Source organism: Anomaloglossus baeobatrachus, chromosome 5 (assembly GCF_048569485.1).
Source record: "Anomaloglossus baeobatrachus isolate aAnoBae1 chromosome 5, aAnoBae1.hap1, whole genome shotgun sequence".
NCBI classification, from domain to species: Eukaryota; Metazoa; Chordata; class Amphibia; order Anura; family Aromobatidae; genus Anomaloglossus; species Anomaloglossus baeobatrachus.
In genome coordinates, this window is record NC_134357.1 from 116664330 (window position 1) to 116680493 (window position 16164).

A 16164-nucleotide genomic window follows, 5' to 3' on the forward strand; every position below is an offset into this window, starting at 1 on the left:
TCCAAGCCTCCCCCTCCCCCTCCCAGCCTCCCCCAGCATCAGCCTCCCTCAGCATCAGCCTCCCCCTCCCAGCCTCCCCCAGAATCAGCCTCTCTCCTCCCCGCCTCCCCCAGCATCTGCCTCTGTCCTTCCAGCCTCAGCCTCTCAGCCTCTCTCTCTCCCCCCCAGCCTCAGCCTCCCTCTCCCCCCAGCCTCCCCCAGCATCAGCCTCTCTCCTCTCAGCCTCTCTCTTCCCCCAGCCTCCCCCCCAACCTCAGCCTCTCTCTCCCCCCAGCCTCCCCCCCAGCCTCAGCCTCTCTCTCCCCCCAGCCTCTCCCTCCCCCCCAGCCTCAGCCTCTCTCCCCCCAGCCTCAGCCTCTCTCTCCCTCCAGCCTCATCGTCTCTCTCCCCCCAGCCTCCCTCTCCCCCAGCCTCAACCTCTCTCCCCCCAGCCTCAGCCTCTCTCGCCCCAGCCTCCCCCCAGCCTCAGCCTCTCTCTCTTCCCAGCCTCCCCTCAGCCTAAGCCTCTCTCTCCCCCCAGCCTCAGCCTCCCTCTCCCCCCAGCCTCCCCCCCAGCCTCCCTCTCCCCCCAGCCTCCGCCAGCATCAGCCTCTCTCCTCTCAGCCTCTCTCTCCCCCCAGCCTCCCCCCCAACCTCAGCCTTTCTCTCCCCCCAGCCTCCCCCCAGCTTCAGCCTCTCTCTCCCCCCAGCCTCAGCCTCTCTCTCCCCCCAGCCTCTCTCTCCCCCCAGCCTTAGCCTCTCTCTCCCCCCAGCCTCCCCCCCAGCCTCAGCCTCTCTCTCCCCCCAGCCTCAGCCTCTCTCTCCCCCCAGCCTCTCGCTCCCCCAGCCTCAGCCTCTCTTCCCAGCCTCCCCCCAGCCTAAGCCTCCCTCTCTTCCCAGCCTCAGCCTCTCTCTCTTCCCAGCCTCCCCCCAGCCTCAGCCTCTCTCTTCCCAGCCTCTCTCTCTTCCCAGCCTTCCCTCAGCCTCAGCCTCTCTCTTCCCAGCCTCTCTCTCTTCCCAGCCTTCCCTCAGCCTCAGCCTCTCTCTTCCCAGCCTCTCTCTCTTTCCAGCCTCCCCCAGCCTCAGCCTCTCTCTTCCCAGCCTCCCCCCAGCCTCAGCCTCTCTCTTCCCAGCCTCCCCCCAGCCTCAGCCTCTCTCTTCCCAGCCTCCCCCCAGCCTCAGCCTCTCTCATCCCAGCCTCCCCCCAGCCTCTCTCTTCCCAGCCTCCCCCCAGCCTGTCTCTTCCCAGCCTCCCCCCAGCCTGTCTCTTCCCAGCCTCCCCCAGCCTCAGCCTGTCTCTTCCCAGCCTCCCCCAGCCTCAGCCTCTCTCTTCCCAGCCTCCCCCCAGCCTCAGCCTTTCTCTTCCCAGCCTTCCCCCAGCCTCAGCCTCTCTCTTCCCAGCCTCCCCCAGCCTCAGCCTCTCTCTTCCCAGCCTCCCCCCAGCCTCAGCCTCTCTCTTCCCAGCCTCCCCCCAGCCTCAGCCTCCCTCTTCCCAGTATCCCCCCAGCCTCAGCCTCCCTCTTCCCAGCCTCCCCCCAGCCTCAGCCTCTCTCTTCCCAGCCTCCCCCCAGCCTCAGCCTCCCTCTTCCCAGCCTTCCCCCAGCCTCAGCCTCCCTCCCCCCAGCCTCCCCCCAGCCTCAGCCTCCCTCCCCCCAGCCTCAGCCTCTCTCTCTTCCCAGCCTCCCCCCAGCCTCAGCCTCTCTCTCTTCCCAGCCTCAGCCCAGCCTCAGCCTCTCTCTCTTCCCAGCCTCAGCCCAGCCTCAACCTCTCTCTCTTCCCAGCCTCCCCCCAGCCTCAGCCTCTCTATCTTCTCAGCCTCCCTCCAGCCTCAGCCTCTCTCTCTTCCCAGCCTCCCCCCAGCCTCAGCCTCTCTCTCTTCCCAGCCTCAGCCCAGCCTCAGCCTCTCTCTCTTCCCAGCCTCAGCCCAACCTCAGCCTCTCTCTCTTCCCAGCCTCAGCCCAGCCTCAGCCTCTCTCTCTTCCCAGCCTCCTCCCAGCCTCTCTCTCTTCCCAGCCTCCCCCCAGCCTCTCTCTCTTCCCAGCCTCAGCCTCTCTCTCTTCCCAGCCTCAGCCCAGCCTCAGCCTCTCTCTCTTCCCAGCCTCCCCCCAGCCTCTCTCTCTTCCCAGCCTCCCCCCAGCCTCTCTCTCTTCCCAGCCTCCCCCCAGCCTCTCCCCAGCCTCCCCCCAGCCTCTCTCTCTTCCCAGCCTCCCCCCAGCCTCTCTCTCTTCCCAGCCTCCCCCAGCCTCAGCCTCTCTCCCCCAGCCTCCCCCCAGCCTCAGCCTCTCTCCCCCCAGCCTCCCCCCAGCCTCAGCCTCTCTCTCTTCCCAGCCTCCCCCCAGCCTCAGCCTCTCTTTTCCCAGCCTCCCCCCAGCCTCTCTCTCTTCCCAGCCTCCCCCCAGCCTCTCTCTTCCCAGCCTCTCTCTCTTCCCAGCCTCCCCCCAGCCTCTCTCTCTTCCCAGCCTCCCCCCAGCCTCTCTCTCTTCCCAGCCTCTCTCTCTTCCCAGCCTCCCCCCAGCCGCTCTTTCTTCCCAGCCTCCCCCCAGCCTCTCTCTCTTCCCAGCCTCCCCCCAGCCTCTCTCTCTTCCCAGCCTCCCCCCAGCCTCTCTCTATTCCCAGCCTCCCTCTCTTCCCAGCCTCCCCCAGCCTCAGCCTCTCTCCCCCCAGCCTCCCCTTGCATGATTATAGTGGACAAAAAGAGGCATCGCAATTCGCAACGATCAACTAACCTGTAAGGTGCCCATACATTCTAGGCTCTGCCTTAGCTGCTCCGGTGCCCGCCGCCCTGCTCTGGTGATTATCCTCTTCTTCAGACGCATCCTCCTCCGCGGCGTGTGTCGTCTGCAGCATTGGACGCTGCAGCACGGGGCAGTGAGCTGATTGTCGCGCCCGCGCGCCTCTGACCCCGGAAGTGCAGGCGATGGAACTTCCGGGGTTAATCAGCTCACTATGCCTGGCGCCCGCCATGTATTTTAATAGACAGCAGAAGTGCGCCTCTCCTCCCTCTCATCCCCCCCCCGAACACAGCCAAGTGTAGCGGAGGGAGGGGCGGGGATGTAAAAAAAAAAAAAAAACTATATAAATTTTTTTTTTTTTGCTGCCAGAATGTGCCGCCCCCCGCAAAGTGCCGCCCTAGGCACGGGACCACGGGTGCCTAGTGGCAAATACAGCCCTGATTATAAGAGTTTCACATGCTCACAATTTGGGACACCTGTATTGTCTGAGACTTATTTATGTTACGGTACTTTCTCAAAACTATAATTAACAAACATGCATAAAAACATTTTGTCACACTTTTCAGTGCACATGTCCTAAGGGGTCTCCAGGGTTGCCCACCTTCCATAAATTCACAGTTCGTAGAAATAATCAAATTTTGCTCAGTGTTCGTGATGTTTTGAATTAAAATGATGTATCCATGATTTTTTAAAGCACATGGTCAGTGTGCTGATGTACAGTGATTGCAGATAATTAATGGAAAAGACACTGCATTCAGACGGAATAGATGTGGACCAGTTCTAGCGCTATAATGTGCAGAATACACAGCAGTTGTGGGCTACTTCCTTACTAGGAATAATAGGCAGGGGCAATATCACTCCTTCAAGGCAGGAGCTACCATAGAAAGATTGACCCCTGCCTATAAGAAGCCGAGTGCTGCCTATGTTTGTGAGTAAGGGGGGCATTTGTATAACAAAAGTTTGTAACAGCTAAGCAGCATGCCAATTCTCTGGTGGGATTCAGTTTTAGGGTCAAACTATAGTTTGTCTTTTCAGAGAGCAAGAGAACTTGATCTCTAGTGCCACCTATTAGAAGTAGTAACCCTAAAGCGGGCTTTACACGTTGCGACATCGGCAACGAGATATCGTCGGGGTCACGTCGTTAGTGACGCACATTCGGCGCCGTTACCGACATCGCAGCGTGTAACGCAAATGAGCGACGATCAACGAGCACAAAAACGTCAAAAATCGTTGCTCGTTGTCACGTCGCTCATTTCCATAATATCGTTGCAGCGACAGCTACGATGTTGTTTGTCGTTCCTGCGGCAGCACACATCGCTGTGTGTGACACCGCAGGAGCGACAAACATCTCTTTACCTGCCTCCACCGGAAAAGGAGTTAGGAAGGAGGTGGGCGGCATGTTCCGGTCGCTCATCTCCGCCCCTCCTTTTCTATTGGGCGGCGGTTCAGTGACACTGCTGTGACGTCGCTGTGACGCTGAACAAACCGCCCCCTTAGAAAAGAGGCGGATCGCCGGTCACAGCGACGTCGCAGGGCAGGAAAGTGCGTGTGACGCTGCCGTAGCGATAATGTTCGCTATGGCAGCGTTCACCACATATCGGCCTTACGACGGGGGCGGGTGCTATCGCGCTCGGGAGCCTATTGCTATGCCACCACATATCGTGCCATTTCCTATACCATTTTCCTGCTTTAATAATTTGTCCAAAGCAGATGACTTTCTGTCAAGGGCCAATGGAGAACAAAAATGGCCCTGTTATGGAGAGGGCAATGTCATGGCATTATTTAAGAAGACAAAAAAACCTATTTCATAGGATCTGGTATAGTCCTGTAGGTGCCAACAATACGCTTTGGGTGCTGGTGTGACAATTTTTTATCTTGGTAGAGACTCCATATCATTGATCTCCACATTTCACAGGGGCTGCTACTGCTCAAATCCTGTTTCAATTTGTCATAACGTGCATTAAGTTCAAGATTCCTTTTTACTAAATTAAATTTTGTCTTATCTGAATATATAGAATTTTGTAAATTGTTTAATACGCCCTTTGTACTGTTCTAGAACTTAAAAAAAGGAACTGTGGGCAAAGATGGCTGACTCAAAATTTCTTAAGAAAAGTACAAATAGGCTGTGAATGGCGTCATGACATGAATCAGCATTGCTCACAATTTCCCATAAAAGCTAGCAATTTAGCAATTTTATGCTAAAGTTAAAAATTCTGCGTATGTGTTCACAATGTGCTTCATATAAGGGGAGGCACCTAATTGTGTGGTCATGTGCCTCTTTAAAATAGAATTAAAGAATTAAAGGGGGCTTTACACGCTACAATATGGTTAATGTTTTATCGCCGGGGTCACGTTGTTAGTGACGCACATCCGGCATCATTAACGATATCGCAGCGTGTGACACCAGCGACCTTAAGCGACCTCAAAAATGGTGAAAATCGTTAACCATGGAGAGGTCGTCCCAAAATCAAAAATCGGTAATGGTTGATTATCGATGTTGTTTGTCGCTCCTGCGGCAGCACACATCGCTGTGTGTGACACTGCAGGAGCGAGGAACGTCTCCTTACCTGCCGCCGGCCACAATGCGGAAGGAAGAAGGTGGGCGGAATGTTACGTCTCGCTCATCTCCGCCCCTCCGCTTTGATTGGTCGCCTGCTTAGTGACGATGCGGTGACGTCGCTGTGATGCCGAACGTCCCTCCCCCTTGAGGGAGGGATTGTTCGGCAGTCACAGCGACGCCGCCGACCAGGTAAGTATGTATGACGCTGCCGTAGCGATAATGTTCACTATGGCAGCGAACACACGATATCGCACACACGACGGGGCGGGTGCTTACACGCTCGATATCGCTAGCAATTGCTAGCGATGTCATAGCGTGTAAAGCCCGCTTAACAGTCATTTTATTTTTTTATTTCATAAATCAATAGGACACATGAAAAGAAGAAACTTTGTAATATATCTCATCAGATAAATTTGCTTCTTTCTCCAACGGAACTGATTATTCATTATCAAAATTCATAGGTAAAGTCTATATTCAGTGAAGGCAGATTCTTCCATTACTGAACTATGAGATGGTGGTTGCAACTAATAAGATTTTATGTAAACCAAAAGGGGAGGAGCTTTGCCTTTAGCTCCTCCTTCACACATAGAATCTTATCAGCACCAACTGCCATGATGACTGATTAATCCTGGCAGGGAAAAGAAGTAAATTTCTCTGATGAGATATATTACAAAGTTGATTATTTTCATGTGTAGTATTGATTTATGGAATAAATATGCTAACAATGGTTACGCTTTAAGACATACAGGACTGGGTGGCCAAAGAAGTTTTCTGGTCTCCCAACTTGAGGATGATAAAAAGATAATATATGTAAATGGGAACCAGGTCTGAGTAACTTAGCTCTTGAAAAGATAATGAGCTTGATGGTTACAGAGTCATGTAACATACAATGTGCTTGATAGTTACAAACAATATCACTCTGACTAAACCAAGATATTTAGCATTTTATCGTATACATCAACTAATCAAGCAAGCAGTATTCTGTCACTACTAAATACAACTTGTTAGCAAGTCCAAGCTGGGTCAGTAATGCCTCCGCCCTCCCAATATAGAGGTGCTAAGTGCAAACAAGCCTCAGAAAAATGGAAAAAGAAAGAAGATCCATTGAATTGGCTATATAGTACACCGGAAAGACTGTTCAATGCGCTATCAGAGCACAGTCATTGATGGAACATTAACCCATTCAAGGCAGCTGCGAATGATACTATTACTGTTATGGCGAAGACTCTCTTCTGGGCTTCTCAGCCCTCCACCCCTTTGACAGCCTTCCCATGTACTGTACATGTACAGTATGTCACAAAATTGAGTACACCCCTCCCATTTTTGTAAATATTTTGCCACATGATTTTGTGGGACAACACTAAAAATATGACACGTTCTTGCAAAGTAAAGTAGTCAGTCTCCAGCTTATATAACGGTGTAAATGGGATGTGCCTACTAAATTACTCAACACACAGTCATTAATGTCAAAACTGCTGGCAATAAGAGTGAGTACACCCCTAAGTGAAAATGGCTAAATTGTGTCCAAAGTGTCAACATTTTCTGTGGCCACCATTATTTTCAAGCTCTGCCATAACTCTCTTGGGCATAGAATTCACTAAAGCTTCACAGGAGCCACTGGAATCCTCCAGCCAACTGTTTGTGGCCTTTGTTGTGCATCATCGTTAGAAGAGGATTCCTTCTGGGATGACAGTAATGCAGACCAATTTGAGTTAGTGTGCTGTGTATGGTCTGATCACTGACAGGCTGACTCCCACACCCCTTTATTCTCTGTAGCAATGTTGGTGGCACTCATACGTGAATTTTCAAAACACAACCTCTGGATATAGCGCTGAGCATGTGTACTCAACTTCTCTGGTCAACCATGGCAAGACCTGGTCAACCTGTCATGCTAAACCGCTGTATGGTCTTGGCCACCGTGCTGCAGCTCAATTTCAGGGTGTTGGCAATCTTCTTCTAGCCTAGGTCATCTTTGTGTAGAGCAATACTTCATTTTTTGACATCCTCAGAGAATTTTTTGCCATGAGGTGCCATGTTGAACTTCCAGTGACCAGTATGAGAGAGTGGGAGCAATAACACCAAATGTAACACTCTTGCTCCCCATTCATTCCTTGTAACACTAATGAGTCACATGACACTGAAGAGGGACAATGGCCAATTGGGCACAATTTGTCCATTTTCACTTAGGGGTGTACTCGTTTTTGTTGCCAGCAGTTTAGTAATTACTGGCTTGTGTTGAGTTATTTAGAGGGCACACCAAATTTACAGTGTTATACAAGCTGTACACTGACTACTTTATATTGTATCAAAGTGTCATATCTTCAGTGTTGTCCCATGAAAAGATATAATAAAATACTGACAGAAATGTGAGGGGTGTGCTCACTTTTGTGACATACTGTATGTGATCTCTAATGGTGGGAAACAAGACATTTTTATTAACCCTAACTGATGTGGCCCTGTACTCTAATGCTGATCCCACACTGCTCTCTGATCAAGCAGTAGCACTAGTCATTCACTGCATTAGTTCTTTAAAGGGCAGAAAATGACCTTGATCCTAATGAAGGCATTTTAGGCCAAAAAACAAACCTCATAACAATGGATTCAATGTGGAACTGAAGTCATTTATGTTAAGAATGATTATATTCAGTAAAAATTAAATGCCTGTTGCCACATTGTGTGTATTTAATGCTAAAGGCATTGAGATCTTATAGGAATATGTCCTTTTTTGGTTTTCTAATATGCAACATTCATTTTACTGGTAAATAAATTATGGAACTTTTATCATACAGATAAAGGAGGTTTCGAAAATACTTTAAATAAAAACATAAATCTGCTGCCTTTTTGAAGTTGTCCTATGGACCTAATTAATATAGGTTAACAATATTTTGAATGTGCGAAGATAGTGACAGAAAGGATAAGAAAAGTCTTAAAAGAAAACATTTCATCTATAGAACTTAATGAAATTTTTAGAGGGTGTCAAAATTAAAGTAAAGCTTATGTTATCCCATTTATTATATCCAACATCCTCAATATTGCTGGTGTGAAAAAGTGATAGATAGTCTTACCTTGTACAAGGCTTCCACCAACGATGAGAATACCGAATAAGAGGAACATTTTCTTGAAGTTAAAAAACAGAAGTTTCAGCAACTGTAGAGTTATTCTTCACAGCTTCAACACCAGATATCGAAATAGGAGCAGCAAGTTCCTCAGCTACTAAATGTTTCCGACAAAAACCACGATGACCAACCCTACACTTGTCATAGCTTCCTGACCAAATGTTAGAACGCTAGTATCGTGAACTAAAGTTGACAAACTCTGCGGAAACAGGTTGTGAGATACGAAACAAGAGACACCATGTTCTCATGGAATTTTTAGAAATGTAGATACTTTTCTTTGATTGTCTTTTTAGTGGTTTTTAGATTGTAAATAAAATAAAGCAAACTGAAGCAAAACAACCCACAAAGCAATTCTAATCTGATGGGGGAAAATCATTTAAAAATAAAATACTTTCTTTTTAAAAAAGAGATCGAAACAATTTTCAAATAAAATCTCATTACATCACGAGAGCTTAAATAAACATACTGGCACTAAAACGTGACAGTAGTAAAGAGAATAGCGGCTGGGGATGTCTACAAGCTTAGACTTCCTGTAAGGCCTAGATAAGTGGGGTTCCGAAATCGTGGTTGTCCCATACCCCGCGGGAGTCCAGGCAGATTTTTTTTACTATATGAGACTAGTGCTATAAATGACTCGTGATTTAAAGGGAACCTGTCACCAGATTTGGCGACTTTAAGCTGCGGCCACCACCACTGAGCTCTTATATATGAGGGGCTGCTGATAAATCTTTGACTTTGTGATTTTCTTTGTTTCTATGGTAACAAATGTTGCATCACATGAAAGCCTTATGTGTCTAATATATGTTTTCAAAATTTTGTGTTTGTTGCTTATGGCAACAGTGTTCTACGCACTCGGGAAAACAAAATGGCGAAGTCTAATGCGGTATTCACAGCAACAGAGAAGAGTGATAAAATTCTTGTTTCTGGAAGGAAAGTCCGCAAAGGATATTCATGGTGATATGCCGCAGACATTGGGGGATCAATGCCCTTCATATTCCACAGTTAAGAACTGGGTTGCCAAATTTAAAACGGGGCACTTCAGCACCAATGATGAGGAATGTCCTGGACGACTGAGTGTGGTTGTTGTTCCGGATATCATCGATGCTGTGCACAATCTCATACTGGAGAATCAAAGAATTTCTGCTAAAGCAATAGCAGACATCATGGGGATTTCCGGTGAACGTGTTTGTGTCATTATCCATGAACATTTGGACATGAGGAACCTACCTGCAAAGGGGGTCCCCAAGTGTTTGACAACAGATCAGAGAAGCATGTGAGTGACAACTACCCAGTCCATTTGTCAGCATTTCCAGACTGATAAGAACTTCCTGGATCGACTGGTCACTGTGAATGAGACCTGAATTTAATTGTATGACCCTGAAAACAAGGAGCAGTCAAAAGAGTGGAGGCACAGTGGCTCTCCTCATCCAAAGAAGTCCAGGGTGCAAAAATCTGCCATTAACCCCTTCACGACCGGTCGATTTTTCGCTTTCCGTTTTTGTTTTTCGCCATTCTTTTTCTGAGAGACGTAACTTTTTTATTTTTCAGTCAATATGGTCATGTGAGGGCTCATTTTTTGCGGAACGAGCTGTACTTTTAAATGAAACCATCAGTTTTACTATATAGTGTACTGGAAAATGGCAAAAAATTCCAAATGCAGAAAAATTGCAAAAAAAGTGCGATAGCACTATGGTTTTTGAGATATTTTATTCACTGTGTTCACTATATGGTAAAACTGATGTGTGGGTGTGATGCATCAGGTCATTGCGAGTTCGTGGACTCCAAACATGTATAGGTTTACTTTTATATAAGGGGTTAAAAAAAATTGGAAGTTTGTCCGAAAAAGGTGGCGCACGTTTTACGCCATATTCCGTGACCCGTAGCGTTCTCATTTTTCGGGATCTATGGCTCAATGATGGCATATTTTTTGCGTCTCGAGCTGACATTTTTAACGGTACCATTTTTGCGCAGATGCTAAGTTTTGATCGCCTCTTATTGCATTTTGCGCAAAAGTTGTGGCGACAAAAAAAACCGCGTTTTGGCATTCGGAATTTTTTTGCCGCTACGCCGTATACTGATCAGATTAATTGATTTTATATTTTGATAGATCGGGCGTTTCTGAACGCGGTGATACCAAATGTGTGTATATTTTTTATTTTTTTAACCCTTTAATTTTCAATGGGGCGAATGGGGGGTGATTTGAACTTTTAGGTTTTTTTGTTTTTTTTTAATTTTTTAAAACTTTTTTTTTAACTTTTTTTTTTATTTTACTAGTCCCCCTAGGGGGCTATTGCGATCAGCATTCCGATCGCTCTGCAGTATCTGCTGATCACAGCTACAAGGCTGTAAACAGCAGATACGCTCTCTTTCTCTTTTGCTGTACCGCTGGCACAGCGAAAGTGAAAGCAAGTCAGGTGTAGTACAGGAGTCATCACATGACCCTGTGCTACCATGACAACTATCGGAAGTCACGTGATCGCGTCACGTGACTTCCGGTATCGGGCGGTAAGTAAACGTTTACCGCGATCGCGCTTATAATGGCGCTGTCACATATTGACAGCGCCATATAAGGGGTTAAACGGCACGAGCAGATAACGATTCTGCTCGTGCCTAGCAGGCACACATCTCAGCTGTGAAAATCAACTGAGATGTGTGCCGATCGCAGCATGATGCTGCTGGCAGACCGCGGGCAGTAACGTTATGTCCGCTAGGATGTAATTTTACGGCCCACGGTTGTTAAAGGGTTAAGGTGATGGCGTCCGTGTTCTGGGACAAGGAGAGTGTACTGCTAGTGGACTACCTTCAAAAGGGTTCCACCATCAATGCAAGATATTACATTGAACTTTTGTACCAATTGAAGCCAGCTCTGAAGGCCAAAAGGTGCGGCAAGCTGTCCAAAAGAATCTTGTTCCTGCAAGACAACGCCTCTGCTCACACTGCACCAGTTACCACTGCAAAACCAGCAGAGCTGGGCTTCTTACTGGTTGACGACCCACCTTATTTACCAGATCTAGCTCCCTTCGACTATCATCTGTTTCCAAACCTGAAGAAACACCTCAAAGATACTAAATTTCACACTATTTCTGATGCCTTGGCTGCTACGGATGCCTGGTTTGAGGCACAACCAAAATAATTATTTTTGATAGGCTTACAGAACTTGGAATACCGATGTAAGAAGTGTGTTGAAATCAGTGAAGACCAGAGTATGTGGAATAAATGTAAAGTTTCATCATCCTATCTCCTATCTTTCTGGGTAATGCCAAACACTTACACATGCATTCCAGAATACTGCATATAAGTCACAAAAGAGGTAAGGCCTCGCGTCACCTTAAGCAGGTGCTCTGGAAAAAATAAACGTAGTGCTCAGAGAACGAGAGTTCCGGCACACTGCACTGTTTCCCAAATAAGTGAAGGAATAGACTGTTTCAAGTGTTCATAATCTGTTTTTCTTTATTGAAAAAATGTTTTTTGTGCTGTACAAAATAGAAAGTCCGCCGACGTTTCGGCCCTAGGCCTTCCTCAGGTCGGACAATCAAACTGAAGTATATTTATATGTGAATAAAACAGAAAAGCAGATATCAGCGAATATACATGATGTATACAATAAAGACAATCCAATTGAAAATGGTTACCTATGCCTCCTTATTTAGGATGTATTTATGATGTAACTGGATAATTATTGTGCATATCTTTATTGGAAGTTCTGTTCTTACAGGTCTCATGTGAATATCGTCTATATTGTTTATTCGGGTACATGTAATTCATGTATTACATTCTCTTAATTCATGCATTTCTCTGATTCTTGTTTTTCCTCTTGCAGAATTAGCCATCCCAGGCATGTTTACCCACCAGCGACACAATGCACTTATAGCTTACCAGCTAGTGAATCACTGGATTCACTATATAGTATATGGCCCCTATAGGCTACCATATCACCAGAATGATTATCACCAAGTGCGATCTGCGTCTCACATGGATTCCCTCCACTTCCGCGTTCCAACTACCGGATATGATGTACTTCATGTGATCCACAGGCCAGGGATGCTCGCAATCAGTGCGCATGCGCGGCTTGCGCTCCACGCAGGCCGACATCACTTCCTCGTTCCACAGACCGGATATGTCACTCCTGCTCCCGGTCTCCATTTAAAACCGGCGCGCACATCACCAGTCTGCACAGGACGCGCTGCACATGTGGCGCCCCTGACCTGGTCAGGCACCACTGAGTACTGCACCCATGCTGGGGACAGTACAATACAGGTAATCCAGAAGGCTGACCGAGGTGTGACTACACAGGCGCATAGTGATCAGGTCTCACACATGTACCTATGAGAGGACCCCTGGGGATCCCAGGAGGGGGAAAAACCTTCACCTTCACTGGAATAGTGGAGGGGGCCAAAAGCCTCCATCTCCTCTCAAGGGGTGTGGTAAGAGAGCCTGGTTGCTAGGTGGCGTAGGCAAGAACAGGAGAGGAGGAGCAGTGAGCCGGTTCAGTGCAGAGTCCAGGGAGCTCCGAGAGGAGCTGACCCCTACCCCTGGGGCTGTTGCAGTCTGACAGCGCCCGCGCAGTGGCTACCGACGGGGGAGAACGGTCACCTAGGAGTGCTACCCGAAACCCGTCTCCAGCTAAAGAGAGAGCACAGAGTGGGAAGTAAGGAGACTGCTAGGGAGTACCAGGCCCAAACGGGCGGCAGATCCCGGAGCGGGGATAGATCCACCTTTCCTTGCTAAACCTGCCGGTGTGGGGCCCTCAAAGCCCACACCACAACACCCAAAAGCCGCAGCCACGTAGCCACAGTTAGGGCCCATAGTTCACAGGAGGCAAGCAGCTGGAGTGATCTGGTCCAGGCAACAAGCAAACGGCAAACGAAGGGGAGAGAGGCTTCAGCAACTTCCCTGGGTGACCCCCATAGGGACTAAAAGTCGGGGTTACCCCAAACCACCAAGGGCTAAGGAAGGCGAGTTGGTAGTCACCATCAGAAGTCAGCCTGAAGGATACCTGGTTCCAGCCTGGTTCATCCCAGCTACGCCCGGGTTACTCACCCTGCCATCAACCGTGAGTAAAACCCCTGAAAGACATCCTGCTTGTGTGGAGTTATTCTGCGCCTTGTGGTTCTACACACCTACACAGGGCCCTGGGGCTTGCCTCACTCTCAGGAGGCTATCCCAACTGACTGCACACACCATCAGCCCCAGGCGACCCTCAACCTGCAGTGGCGGTCACCACTGACCGCAATTCTGAGAGTGGCGTCACGACAAATAGAAGATCTCCTACCTGTGACAAGATCCAGCCGAGTGGAGTCCCTGAAGGTAATGCACCGACACTGCACTTGTGGGGCTTCACATCTGGCGTCACGAACAGGATAAGGACTAGACCTGTTCAGACAGGTGACCATGTGCCTGGGCGGTCCGCTTGGAAAATTGGAAGCGCCGCCATATTGCCACCATGAAAAGCGCGCTGAAAAACAACAGCAGCCCGCGCTGGGAGAAGTTACCGCCCACGAAGAGGTGTGGCTACCCAGAGATCCCCTGCAGAGTCCTGACCTCGCAAGTGAAGAGAGCGGAGGCGTTCAGAGACGTCGGGACAGAAAGGGAGCCAGAAGCCTGCTGCTGGAAGAGGCAGAGCAGAAACTGAAGAGCCTGCAATTGGAGGCAGCGACGAGTCCACTGTTGGGAAATCGTGCAGGAGAAGGCGCAGAGGAAATGGCGTCTGAACGCAGAAACCCAGAACCAGGCTCCGCTGCCTGGTGGTATCGGGAGCTTGCCCAGTTCTGCGACCGACTGGAGACCCGGGTCGTGGAGCAGATCAGAGAGGAACGCATGGAGCTTCTGGAGATGGCTGCCGTGGTGAAGGCCTATGAGGAAAAAGCTGCGCGACGAGTGCCAGACCGGACGGCGACGACTCAGACCCCGATGGTGCCACCGATGGGTGAGTCCAGTGTTGCCCCTGCCAGCGCGAGTGCCCCGACCCCTGCTGCCACGCCCGCGGTCCCTGATGAGATGCCCGGCGCGGCGACGCTGAACCAGGCCGCAGCCATACCAGGTGCGGCCCGCCAAGCCCAGGCCGCCGCAGAGATGCCCTGCCCGGCCCGCAAAGATCCGGCTGCCGCCGCGACCCTCATCCATGCCGCAGGTGTGACGCTGACCCAGGCCGCCGCCATGCTAGGCCCGGCCCGCCAAGACCCCACCGCAGCAGCGACGCCCGTCCGCGCCGCAAGTGAGGTGCTGGACCAGGCCGCAGCCACGCCAGGTGCGGCCCGCCAAGCTCCGATCGCTGCAGCGACGCCCAGCCCAGCCTGCACAGATCCCATCGCAGCTGCGACGCCAATTCAGGCCGCCGCAGCGATGCCCTGCTCGGCCCGCCAAGACCAGGCCGCCGCCATGTCAGGCGCGGCCCGCCAAGACCAGGCCGCCGCCATGTCAGGCGCGGCCCGCCAAGACCAGGCCGCCGCCATGTCAGGCGCGGCCCGCCAAGACAAGAATGTACCACTGTTTACCCCGGCCTGCAAGGCCAGAGCAGACACCGCTCCCCAGTCTAAGGAAGTCCCTGCTAGGAAGTCCCTGATAGGAGAGGACCCCGGATACTGGAAGCTGAAGGCTAACCTAGAGGCCCAGTTCCCACAGGAGATGGTGGACCGGTATCTGCTCCCTCCGCACACCCCCAGGAGGATTCCGGCAATATCCACGCCAAAAAGTCCATCGCCCGGGCCTGCTGATGACCACCCATCCCCGGCGCTGCCACAACAGGAGTGCTCCGAAGAACTAAGGGGGAGAGGAGGCCAGGAAGCTGAGGAGCTGACCCCGGAGCCATCAGCCGTGGATCCATGCCCAGAGCCAGAGATGTTGCCATACTCCCGCTGGGATGAAGAGGAAGATTTGTCCAGAAACCTCACCTGGGGGCCTGCAGGCAGTGAAGTAACAACCCAGCAGAATCCAGCCCGTAGGACACGGCGCCGTAGCAGAACCAAGCTTTCCCCTGCACCGCAGTCTCCAGAGCAGAAAGACGAAGTCATGGCCAGAGACTTGGAAGAGAAACGGTTCCTGAGAAGGGCCAAATCCCAGGTTAGAGGTCCACTTTGTCGTGGTGTAGTAGAAGACTTCAGCTTGAAATCAGGATATGGCTTCATAGTAGCTCCTGGTATGAAGGAAGGCATCTTTGTTAATAGAAGAGACGTAAGAGCCCATTTGCCCAGAGGACATCCTGGAAGAAATCTAAGAATGGGAGACACAGTGCAGTTTACCATGCATCAAGGAGAAAGAGGCTGGTATGCGCTCGATGTAACACCATGTCCTAAAGAAAAAGAAACAGATACAGAAGAAGAAGGAAAAGACAGAGATGGAGAAAACAACAGGTGCCGCAGCCCTACAGGCCCAAGCCCTGGTAAGGAGGAATCTGCATAAAGTAAAGAAAGAAGTACAGAAGTTACCAGTTTGACAAGTTTTGAAAAGTTTGCAACGTTAATGTTCAAGAAATGTGCCCACATAAACTAGTGTGAGAAACCCATGAACCTTAAGGCTATGAACTGGCTATAGCCACAAACTCTCGCAGTGTAAATAGTTACCCCAGAGGTACCACCACCAGAGCCAGCCTGTTTAGGGGCTTGGCTCACCTGCAACCAGGGAGCACGTCCGTTTATGGGGCCTTGGCTCGCCTGCAACCAGAGAGCATGCCTGTTTATGGGGCCTGGCTCTCCACCACAAAGAGGGTACCTGATCAGCACCAACTGTGGAGGCCGCCTCTGCATCCTGCCAGAAGAGGCTGAAGGCGCGGCTTCACCAG